Source organism: Sylvia atricapilla, chromosome 1 (assembly GCF_009819655.1).
Source record: "Sylvia atricapilla isolate bSylAtr1 chromosome 1, bSylAtr1.pri, whole genome shotgun sequence".
NCBI lineage: Eukaryota > Metazoa > Chordata > Aves > Passeriformes > Sylviidae > Sylvia > Sylvia atricapilla.
This window is the reverse complement of record NC_089140.1, coordinates 58630117-58641466: the sequence shown is the minus strand read 5'-3', so window position 1 is coordinate 58641466 and position 11350 is coordinate 58630117. Positions and strand designations below refer to the sequence as shown.

Here is an 11350-nt window from a genome sequence, read left to right as displayed (position 1 = left end):
CTTTTGTTAGGATTTTGCATTGTTTAAACCCAAGTGTGATTAAAGTAAGTAACATAGCTGAAATTTAGACATCATCTGCAGAAGAAACACTTGTTGTAATCCAAACTATCCAGTATGATAGGTGCTGTGCTGCCTTCAGAAAAGTGAGCTTGGCCGATCTAGCGCTGAATTTTCTGTGAAACAAAGATATTTGCAAGTATTCGTCAGACCCTGAAACACTGTAGAAGTACTATTTCTATTCAAAATATTTTTCCTTTTCATTAGACTGTGAGAAGATGAGCTGATCAAACCCTTTCATTTGAGGATAAACAATATGAGTGGCTGAATTTTCTTCTATGTCAGTTAGGTCATAATAATTCTGGAAATAAAGACATCATTTAGTGAAAGTCTCTCCCAATTAAGAAGACACATTTCTAATTTTTTTATTATTTTCTTTCTCATATCAAGCATGAGATGAAATCTTTTGCTGCTTGAAAGTAATTTTGCACGTTTATAGCACTTAATTTTTTGTAGTGTTATTACCCACTTTGTAGCATTGCCAGGAGTGCAAACTTTCCTCAAGGGAGAGCCCAAGGCAGGCAGACAGTAGGTAGCTTTTGCTTATTTTTGCAAATAATAGGTTTTTAAAAAATAGGCTTGCATCACATGTCAGACTGGAACGTGAGAGAGAAAGGTGTCTAACCTTTTAGGACTGTAAATAACAGGGGAGTACAGGAAGCAGTTAATGACAGACCTTTGATGTTAAGGAGGTATAATTTTGATGGGTAGCAGGAGCAACAAATAAAATGCCAAAAATCCTGTACTGCTCTGTGTAATATTAGTGCCAGTTACCCATCAAGGTTAATCATTCTGAAGGTGCTACAGGTATGGCAGGATTCTGGGTTGGGTCACTATTAATGCTTTATGCAAATATTTATGTAAGCATTTCTAATATAAAATGATTGCCCTGCTGATGGGACAGACTATTGCAAGGGTATGTTTGGTTCACATTAAAAGAGTCTTCTGAAATATTTATTGCCTGCATATTTAACCTGGGTATCTTTGTGTCTTACTACAGAGTATATTTGTATTGTAATAAAAATCTTGTTTAAACTGTTTGCATCTTAGTGAAGCAAAACTTGTCAATTTTAGAGAAGATAGCAGGAAAGAGGTGGGGATTTGTTCTCTAAAACTGTAGATTTTTTTGTGTCATTGGCTTCTGGAATGTTTGTATTTTGTGCCAGGAACTTGATTATGTGTTTTAAAAAGAATATCTTCTTTTAGTTATCTGATGTCACATAGGCTCATGGCCTAGGTAACTGTCAACTTGACCCCAGACCCCAGTACTATGCATCTTACAGTCTTCCAAGAGGAATAAAATGCTAATGTATTGCAGTTTATTGTAAAGTGGTAACGCTTTTAACCTTGCTGTTTGTTAGAAACAAATGTTTTCAGACTAGCCTGGCAAATATTTAATGAAGTTATAAGTCTAAAAAAACCCCTCAGTGCCAAACACTGAGGACTGTTGGATGATACTTAACAATCCCAACTTACTCTGTCTCTTGTTTAATTCCTTTTTATGCCTGAATTAATCCCGTTATTTTTTAGTAAGTTTTGATATGCATCTTTCTGACTTAGTGTCTCTTTTTTTTTTAATTTCCCCCCTCTCCTTTTTGCCATATACACCCAGAAACATTAAAAGAAGGCTGTCTCTTTGGTGTTTGGTTGAATTGGATAGTGAAAAAGATACAAGTTCTAAATAAGGGGTTTTGTCTTTCATTGCCTTCTCTTTCTCCTATTCCTAGGTACCTAACAAGTTGAAAGCCCACAAGATAGCTTATTGTACTGAATGGTAGAGGACAAAGTACTTTTTTCTTTACATGGCCATGTTTTCACAAAACTTGTTATCTAAGATTATCAAGCTGCTCAGTCAGGTTTGCTTGGAAACAGGCATCAGGCTTGGAATTTACCTGTAGTGTGGTTGTAACAACCTTGTGTACGCAGTTTTTCTCAGTGTGGCTTTCTTAGACCATGGTTTCCTGATTGCTTCATGCTGATATGAGAGTTGGCTGGAAGGGATGCTCAGACTTGAGTGCCTTCTGCTTTCATTGAGTAGGGTGTTGGAAAGCATGTAGTTAAAGATGGCTGGTTTCTCATCTTTTCTTTGTGTTTCTTCCTACCCAGTCTCTTGTAAATGGTCTATAATAATCGATTCCCTCAGTTTCTTCAGTTGCTCAACAGGAGTTGGTGGAGGGAAGGGGAAGTAATTCTCCTTTCAGCAGTAGCACACAGATAGGTCAGATCAAAGTGATTGTGTAAATGCCAGTAGAGTCATCAAGGGAATAAATGACAGGTCAGCACTGGGGCATAGCATTTTTTGAGGTTGTGTATGTTCTATTTGGCATTTTGTATGATAGTCTTTGGTAACATTCTTATCTTTACAAGGTTTCTCCCAAAACAGGAGTTTTCTGCTCTATTCTTTGTACTGTGAGTTAATCATCTTACTGAAACTGAAATACTTTTTTGCTGTGTGTGACTGTATGGGCAGCAGAAAGAAGGAGATAGCTCATGGTACTCCTTTATGCATCCCATTGTAGAACTACAAGTGGGTTATAGCATGTTTTTTAAAAAATGTTGGTTTGTAGAGTCTGTGCTGAAATAGATTGTATTTTTACCCAAATGGTAATGGATTCTTCTTCTTTGTTATTGTGTCTAGTTTCTTAGGGTATTTTGAGCTTTAGTGTTAGAGTTGTTGGAAACCCATTTTTTCAAAGGGAACTGGGCATGTTGTTTCTTCTCAGCAACTGCCCACATGGTTTTCTGTAATTGTCTGTTCTGAAGAGAAAACATATGGACAGAAATTCTCATGGGGGACTGTAATGAGACGTTTAATTTTTATGTTTCACAATACATAGGCGTTTGTCCTGGGAAGGATTGAAAAGTTTGAGGAAAGAAGAGAGCTTCAGCTTTGAATAGTTCTGAAAGTTTGTCTTGACCCAAAGAGGTTTTTGTTTATCTTGAGCAATCTCAGTAGTACAACTTGCATGCCTACTTGGACCTTTCTGATTTGATGACTGTGTTTGGTGTTAACTTAAGGGCTTGCCCTAGCAGGGCAATCCAACAAACAGCTGTTTGGATTTTCAAGGTCAGATTTATCTGGTGGAAGACTCCCCTTAGGTAAATGGCTAATGAAACATTTGAACTTGCTAAATAAAATTAATATGGAGTGATGGTGTTGCAAATTCTTAAACATCAACAAGAGTATATAAAATATTTGCAGATGGGACATACTAGCCGAAAGGTTCAGTAAAGAGCTGCCAGCCTTTAATTTTTGGGATCTCTTCTGGAAAATGATAATAAACAATTAATTGTAAGTTGTCACTTATAAAATAGACAGCTGTTTGGATATCTATTTTGTGTAGTTAAAAACTTAAAGGTTAGCTTAAGGTCTGCTACCATGTCTGGGTAGCTGAATTGGCAGTAGTTGCCTTTTAAAGCATATAGGGGAGCATGAAATGACTTCCTGGAGAGCAGGTAATGCATTACAGGTTACAGTTAGGGATCTTGATTATACATTTTGTTTGGGTTTGATTTTGCTGAAGTTAAACCTACGGAATTGGAAATATGGGAAGGGTAGAACTGTCACCAACAGGAGAGACTACTTGTCTTAAGAAGGCTTTGGAAGAGGGAAAGGTTTCCCTGGTTTTCTTAAACAGTTGCTGTGTTAAAGGAAATGCTTCCTTTTTTAAGGTAAGTGTTTGGATATTGCCAGGTCACTATTGCACTAATACCTTAAAAAAAAAAAAATAAACCAAAATGGCTTTTTTACAACTGTTCTAAGAAAAAGTTAGCATAAGATAGTGATTTTCACACAGTAGAATTGAATTATGAGTATTTGTTTGCTTTCTAGTGCTTCCTAGTTAAAATTACATCTAAGACTTCACAGCATTCAAAAAGGTGTGAAAGAAAAATGGTCTTGGTACAAGCTTAGTGGAGTGAATGCTGTGAATTCTCATTCACAGAAGGGCCTGGGGAAGGGCAAGTGGCCCTAGCATTGCTTGAGAACTTCATTAACATTCCAGCTGTTTATCACACTTATCTTCTATAAGCTGAGCAGCTTTCCAAGCAGTTGTCCTCTGCTTCAGAGTGTGTTTGGTTTCTGGGCTCACATGATGCTATTGCTGTCATATGGTTGTTGTCAAACGCAGAGTTGCTGCTCTTTGTTTGGACACTGTGTTGTAACTTAGGACGGTTTGGTTCATAGTTGTTCTTAAGGGTATTAAGAGTTGTGAATTTTTCCTGTGTAAGTGTGTTCATTTGTTTTAACAGCAAGTCCTAGAGTAGAGCACGCAGGATGTAGTGTCCAGATAAGTTTGCCACAGTATCTATAAAGGGAAAGAACGGGAGGATGGTGTTAGAGTTGGGGCTAGTGCATCCTACAGTAAGCCTTTCCCCATTTTATTTATTTGGAAGTAATAGACAAAGGGACTGTGATTGCCTAAGTGCATGGTTTCAGTGGGAAAGGTGATGAAATGTTTGCAGAAGGTGTAATATTCCATTAACAGATGCAGCTTTCCAAGGCAGAAGGGGGGGGATCGTAGGATCCTCCCAGATTTCTTTGCACTTCTTTGGAAGCGCACTTCTTTCTTTACTTCTTTGGGAGGAAGTAAAGCCCATGTTTATAGCTTTGATGTCAGCTCTGTGTGTGTGTGTTGAAGCTGTCTCTTTCTCTGCTTTGATATCCAGGCTGTTTTGGTGTTCATCTGTTTCTGTCTCTAGATATGCACCTACAGGTGCAGGAGGCAAACCAGATTTGTTCCAGTAATTACAGGTGACCTTGACTAGGTGTAGGAGGAATGCAGTGTTAAGTTGTTCTGAGATAAGGGGAAATTATGTGCCTTTATCTGACAGAGTGATGTATGCCTGAGAAAACCAAAAATTAGTCAGCAGTGAGATTAGTCCAAGACCGTTGTCTGGATTTGCAGCAGTTCATCTGCAATTACTATTCTTCAGTAACAGATGGCAAAGTTCAGGTGTGGTTTGAGAGAACTGCAGGTTCAGGTTCATTATTGTTCTGTCAATTATTAGAAGGCTGTACAGTCACTACTTAGTCACTTCAAATTTTTGACTAAGTGCCACTTAGATTGCCAAGGTTCATTGCATAGATTTGGGTTGATCCTGCTGTCAGATGGATGTTCCTCAACTCTCAGGTGGAGTTTTGCAGCAGGCGTTTGAGAACTGCTGCACGACTGCTAACAAGACTGTCAGAGAAGTGGCAATAGAAAAGCAAATGCATAAAAGTAATGTCAGCAGTTGATAACAATAATAGGGGGAGTGGGCTGCAGAACTGTTTATTACTTAAATGAATTACTGAGATATGACAGCCTGTTTTCTTCTGTGGTTAATAGAAGTACTTATTGTTAAAGAAGCAAGTTACAGAGTTACAGGCTTGCATCTTTCCGCTAATGAATTCATTCTGTGTGAACTGAATGTTTTGAAGGGGTTCTATGTAACAGCGTTGAGAACTATATTTTTACCTTTTCCCTTTTTAAAAAATTCATCTTGAATTCTCCTAAATGATAATGCTTCTGGTTTAAAATGTTCTAAATAAAAAAACACATTGTAAATAGTATTTGAAAGATGTACTAGATCTTATACAAAGGGCCCTGCAAGTCCACTTGTTTGGGGGGTTTTGTACCTTTTTATTATATTTTGTTGACTCTTAGCAGTGGCTTTTTGAAACATGCAAGCTGTTCATAGATGTTGGCATAGAAGGTGAAAGAGGGTTACCTTGTTGCTTGTAATGCAAACTCTTCTCCAGAAGTAAATGGAAATACTTAAAACCTTGTAAATCATGGAAATAGACTTACTTCAAGCTTAAGTTGTTTTTTGGATTATAAATAAACCCAGAAACTCTGAGCCTGTGTTTCTGTTGGCATTTATGACCTTAGTCTAAAACTGGATAGATATTTTGCCTGAGAAGTAGAAGAAAAAAGTTTACAACACTTTAACTCCTGGTTGTGAATAGTCTGTATTTAACAGAGGAAAACTAATCTCAAGACTGGTAATTTCCCCATTAGCTTTGGAGAACTGAGATGATGCCTTGAAGTGTGAACTGTGCCTTCTGTGAGCTACTGCTCTCAGCAGTTGTTACCTAGTTGTCTAGGCTAGGGTATGGAGGTTTTGTTTGGGTTTGGGGGGATTTTATCAAAGGGCCTGACTTGTTTGGAGGAGGCCTTTGGGGTTCATGCATATTTGAAAAGGGAATTTGTATTTGCTGTCCTTTGAGTGTAAGTCAAATGTAATGGACATTTCCTCCAACAGCTTGAAGAGGCTGGAGACCGTGTGTTGTTGCCTGTAGCATGAAGGGCCATGTGTCCTTGTGAATGCTTGGCAGTTTTAATCAATCATTCAAGGACTCTCTCTGCTTCCTCACAGATATTAATGAGGGTTAAATAAGTATATAAATCCAGTTGTTAAATACTCTTCCATGGTAAGACTAAGGTGATTCAGACTTTGAGAACATCCTTGCTACAAAACTGGAGTCCTGTGTAACAAAGGCTGTGGTTTGATGTCAACTGGTCATAAGGGCTCTTAGTAAGGGTTCTGAATGCTGCAGACACACCACAAAATGTTCTGGTATAAGCAAACAAAAATGTCAGTGTTTCAGAAATCTGACTAATTAAACTGTAGAAGCAGGCTTTAGGTTGATTCTAACTTCATCTGACAACTAAAGGATTTTATGCTCATGTTTGTTCTAGATCAGTTGGTTGATTTGGTAATGGTTGGTATTATTAATAATTGATCTGAAGATGTGTTCATTTGGTATTTTCACCCCTTGACAGTTTGCCAGTAATGCCCTCTTGAGCATTCTGCCAAACCAGGGCAGCGGCTTCACTTGCGTACCAGCATCTCCTTTTACTGCACTAGTACACTTAGACATCTTCTAATGCGAATTGGAAGGGCATGTGGCATCAGATTGAGGAGAACAGCTTTAGGTGATCACAGGGGACAACTTGGTCTGTGTGTTTCTTGTGGTATTTGATGTCTCTCTTTTTACCAGACAGATCTGAGGAAGCCCAGCAATTGCTTGACTGCCAGCACTTGCATGAGGTACAATTCAGTGAAGGGCAGTAGCTTCATCATGCTACCTTGAAGCAGACTTTTAAGATATTAATTAAAACTTGTGTTTCCATGACTTGGAGTTGTCCAAGATAGTTGTCTGTACAGATAAGTTGTCTTTACAGATGAGCAAGATAAATTCTAGCAAAGTGGCCCGGTTACTCTGGAGAGGAAATGGGAGTTGCTTGAACTGTGTCTGTCTTTCCCCAGTCTTAGCCCTGTTTGTGAAACATTTGCAGCTTTGATCGGTCACCCTTGGTGGACTGTTCTTACCAGCTGCTTGACTCTAAAACCAGCAGAAAACTTGGTTATACTGGTGAGTTCTACCTTGCAGGGTACTGAAATTATCTTTTCTGGAAGTGCCAGAGGAGGGGGGCACTTCTACCTTGATTCACTGCTAAGCTCCTGTTTCAGGAGGAGAGGGTGGGCTTTCGGAGGAAACACGAGGGTGGGGAGTAAAGAAAGTAGGCCATTGCCTTTCTCTGGCAGCTGACATTGGAGCTGTTGCCTCTGGAAGTGAAGCCAAGGTAATAGAAGGCCATGGTTAATGCACAGTCAGGTTAGACTGAGTAATAGAGTTCCTGTAACAGTCTCTGTTCCTGTATTATACTGAGTATCCTTAAGATACAGAGCTTTACTGAAGACAGCTGCAAAGAGATGTTATGACCATTTTACTAGTGTGCTGCAGCTGGCAAGCCCTCCTGATGCAGGTAGTTAACTTATGGAAAAAATCTCCAGAAGTTCTTGTGTCTGTTCTCCTATTACTCCTGCACTTGCTGCTGGAAGTGTTAGATCATGCTTAAAAAAAAAAAGACCAACCAACAAAAAAAATTTAAGCAATAATAAAACGTTTAAGGGAATGCTTTTTGTTTGCAGTGAGTTCTCTTCAGTGATCCAGTAAACTAATTGCTACAACTGAGGTGTAGCCCAGATAGAACTCTGTTTTGGCTTTCCAGTGTAATTGAGTTACCAGAAACCAGTGCCGTGGTTGTGCTTGATAAGAAGTTCTCCCTTTTGGAGTCAACAGTAATGACCAGCCTTAGGATTAGCACATACTGGATTTTATGAAAGCTTTCCTCCTTTTTTTCCCGTTTACCATGCTGCTGACTTAAAGCAAGTATTATTAAAAGACTTCTAGAAACAGGATGTAAGTGTGGAAGTACTGGGAGAACAGTGATGAGCTTATGGTCGGTCACCTGCATCCTGAGGCTGTTGGTAAATTCTGTTAGTTCCTATTTGTGATTGTGGTGGCCACAAAAAAAAAAATTACCTTAATGGCATGCCTAATTTCTGCGTTGTTTGTAAGTACATCTGGAAGGAATGTGGATAAGGGCCCAGAGTGCATTTCCTTATTTATTAGTTCAAGTTTCATTGTATCAAAAAAACCACATAGGTAGTTTGTGGTTCTGTTGCAGTCATTTAGCTATCAGGCTGGTATTAGAATGACCTACCCCCCTCACAGTTTCAAACACAGAAAAAGTGTTTGCTTGTCACAGCACAGTGGTTCTTACCCAGTTGCTTCACCTAGCTCATCTGCACAGTTGAGACAGTTTGTAAAACTAGAAAAAGATTCTACATCTTTTGTGGCAGTTTCCTTGTAATGCTATTCTTGAAGTAGCCAATTAGCTTTGCTTATTGCCCTGTGGACCCTGAAGAAGAGAAAGATGCTGTTAATGTTGCCAGCAGTAAAGTGTGCTGTAGTTCCTCATATTTGGAGAGGATGGGAGGGGGAATCTGTTTATTCTTTGTAGAAATGGAGTAGAGAAAGGCTCTGTTCTTCTAAGTAGGTTTCACTTACAACCCAGAGAAGAGAACAGACAGAAACCTGAACCTGTGTTTGGTATATGCAGCCATTTAAAACCAGACATGCACGCTTCGATTGAAGTAAATTATCAGACAAAAGTGATCTCAATCTTGACCATTACATTTTGAAAATCCCTCACTTCAGCAGTAAAAGGAGAGCTTCCAGGTGTGAAATTTTAAAAAGTCATTCTACTTGAGGTCTGTATTTGTTCCTTTTTAGTAAATAAAACATGTGTGCTAAAATTTAAGTATGCCCAGACCTTCATAGAGTTCAGGCTTTCTTTCTGCAGCACTAAGTAGTGTTGGGCTTTTTCCCTGAGAGAAGTCTGCCTAAGATCCTGACAGTTGTAATCAAAACTTGACCCTATGGTTGTATCTTGCTCAGGCATTTATCAGGGCTCTGGAGTTCTTCCTCTGTCCTTTGGGTTATGCATCACAGAGAACAGTATGCCAGAGGACTTTGTATCACGTACATTATATTTTATCTCCAACACAACTAAGTGTGGAGTTCTGGTTGTGTTTAGATTTTGCAGGGGCAAAGCTGCTATTTAGTGGTCATGCTTGGTATGAAATAAGGTACAGAGTTGCTTTTTACAAACAGCATCAATGAATAATTCAGAACTCTAATTTTCTTTTAAAAATCTTTGCTCCTGCATGTCTAGTTTTGAATCTCATCTTGGGGCAGGAGTATGCCAGCTTCTCCTGTTGCATACCTGGAGTGTGAGGTTACCTTGATTGTGAAGTAAAGACTGTCTAGAGATATTGTGGCTTCTAAGCTGGCATTGAAAGGCTTTTTTCTTTCTTCTATTGAAAACCAGCTCCTTTGGGGTATAAGCTCAGTCATTGTAATCTCTGAAGCATGTTTCTGCACCTTGTACCACGGGGGGTGGGGGTAGGGTGGTTTGGCCATTTAGATGTGTCTGTAATTTCTGATTCGTGCACTGAACACATGGTGAAGATGAGGAATTCTGACATGGTCTTTAGTGTGTGTTGGTAGCCTAAAAAGGAGAATAACACTGAATCAAGGTAAAAGACGGCAAGTTAGACATATTGTCAAAGGGAGTGGGGAGAAGAGTCAAATGAAATAATGCAAACATAGGGAGATGGGAGGAGACATAAATTCTGTGAAATAATCACATAATGAGTTGCCACTAGTGAAGGGCCACTAAAATACTTTATCATGTGCAGTTCTTCTAGAAAGCCAAGACTGATTGTTTGTTTTCTGTGAAATACATACTATGTTTAAAAAAATGAGATCGAAGATGCCTACACAGGGAAAGAAGGTGTAATTTCCAAGCAGACAGTGACAGCTAGTGAAAAAGGCATAGACCTGCACTTTGGAAAATGGGAATACCAGTGGTATGATGGCTTGTGAAGGCTTCTTTTGAAATAAACGTGACCTGAATCTAGTTTTTGCTTTCAAAGAGGAAAATAATCCTCATTGCGGGCATGAACTGCAGTTTTGTTAGTAGAATCATCATTCTTCTGATTGTTGAAGAACAAGGGATACTGCATGTAAGCAGTAGCAGGTATAATTAAGAAATTGGATTTCTGCTTGGAATTCCCAAATGCTTAGTAGTCAGATATATGAATGAGAGATTTAGGCGTGCAAAAGTTTCCTTTGTGTTGCAGTCTGCTTATGGCAGTACAGGTTTGAAGCCACACTTAAAACACTCCAACCAGTTTATGAAAGAGTTTGAGTTTGGTTGGTTTTTTGCTTTTTGGTTGGAGTTTTGTTTTAGCTGCTTGAGGTTTTAATTTTTTAAAACTATTAGGGGGATGCTGTAGCTCATTATTACAGACTTGGTGAAATTTTGTAGTAGCTGAATTATATCTACTTATAGATTTTTTTAAATAAAAAGTCTGAAAGATCAGTTTCTTCTTTTGTAATGAAGAAAACAAGTCTCTTATAGTGACTGTTAAGTTTTTGAGAGAAAATAATGATATTTTCATGACCTGGAATTTTGATAGCTGGATGAGGATTACTTTAGTTGGACTTTTCAACTGAAAAGTAGAGTTTGTCTTCTAAAGTTATTGGAATACTGAATGTCACACTTCTCTGTTTTCAGCTGTAATTTCTGGTTTGATTTAGCCATTGTTTAAAAGAAAGAATAAAATATCAGCTCATATGTCTTTATTTTAAGATGTGGTGAGTCAAGGCTTAAGGAATTAGGCTTAAGGAATCAGGAATTAAAATATTTTTATGAGAGGATTGAAGCAATGTATGTCTGCCATAAAAGTAATAAACTAAGATGAAGTTAATGTAGAACTCATCTGCCCCTGTGTTTGGCACTGGTGAGGCTACACCTCAAATCGTGGGTTAAATTTTGGACTTCTCAGTAGAAAAAGGACATTGGAGTCCTGAAGCATGTCCAGCATTCTTCTAGAGAAGGGCAGGGAAGGCGTGAAGGATGTGGAGCACCCATCTGATGCATCTGAGCACTGG

General features: G+C 38.7%; 1 protein-coding gene across 1 annotated transcript in view; it reads left to right on the top strand.

Moving 5' to 3' along the window:
• Window positions 1-11350, top strand: part of CTDP1 (CTD phosphatase subunit 1) — a 125727-nt gene that overhangs the window by 26925 nt on the left and 87452 nt on the right.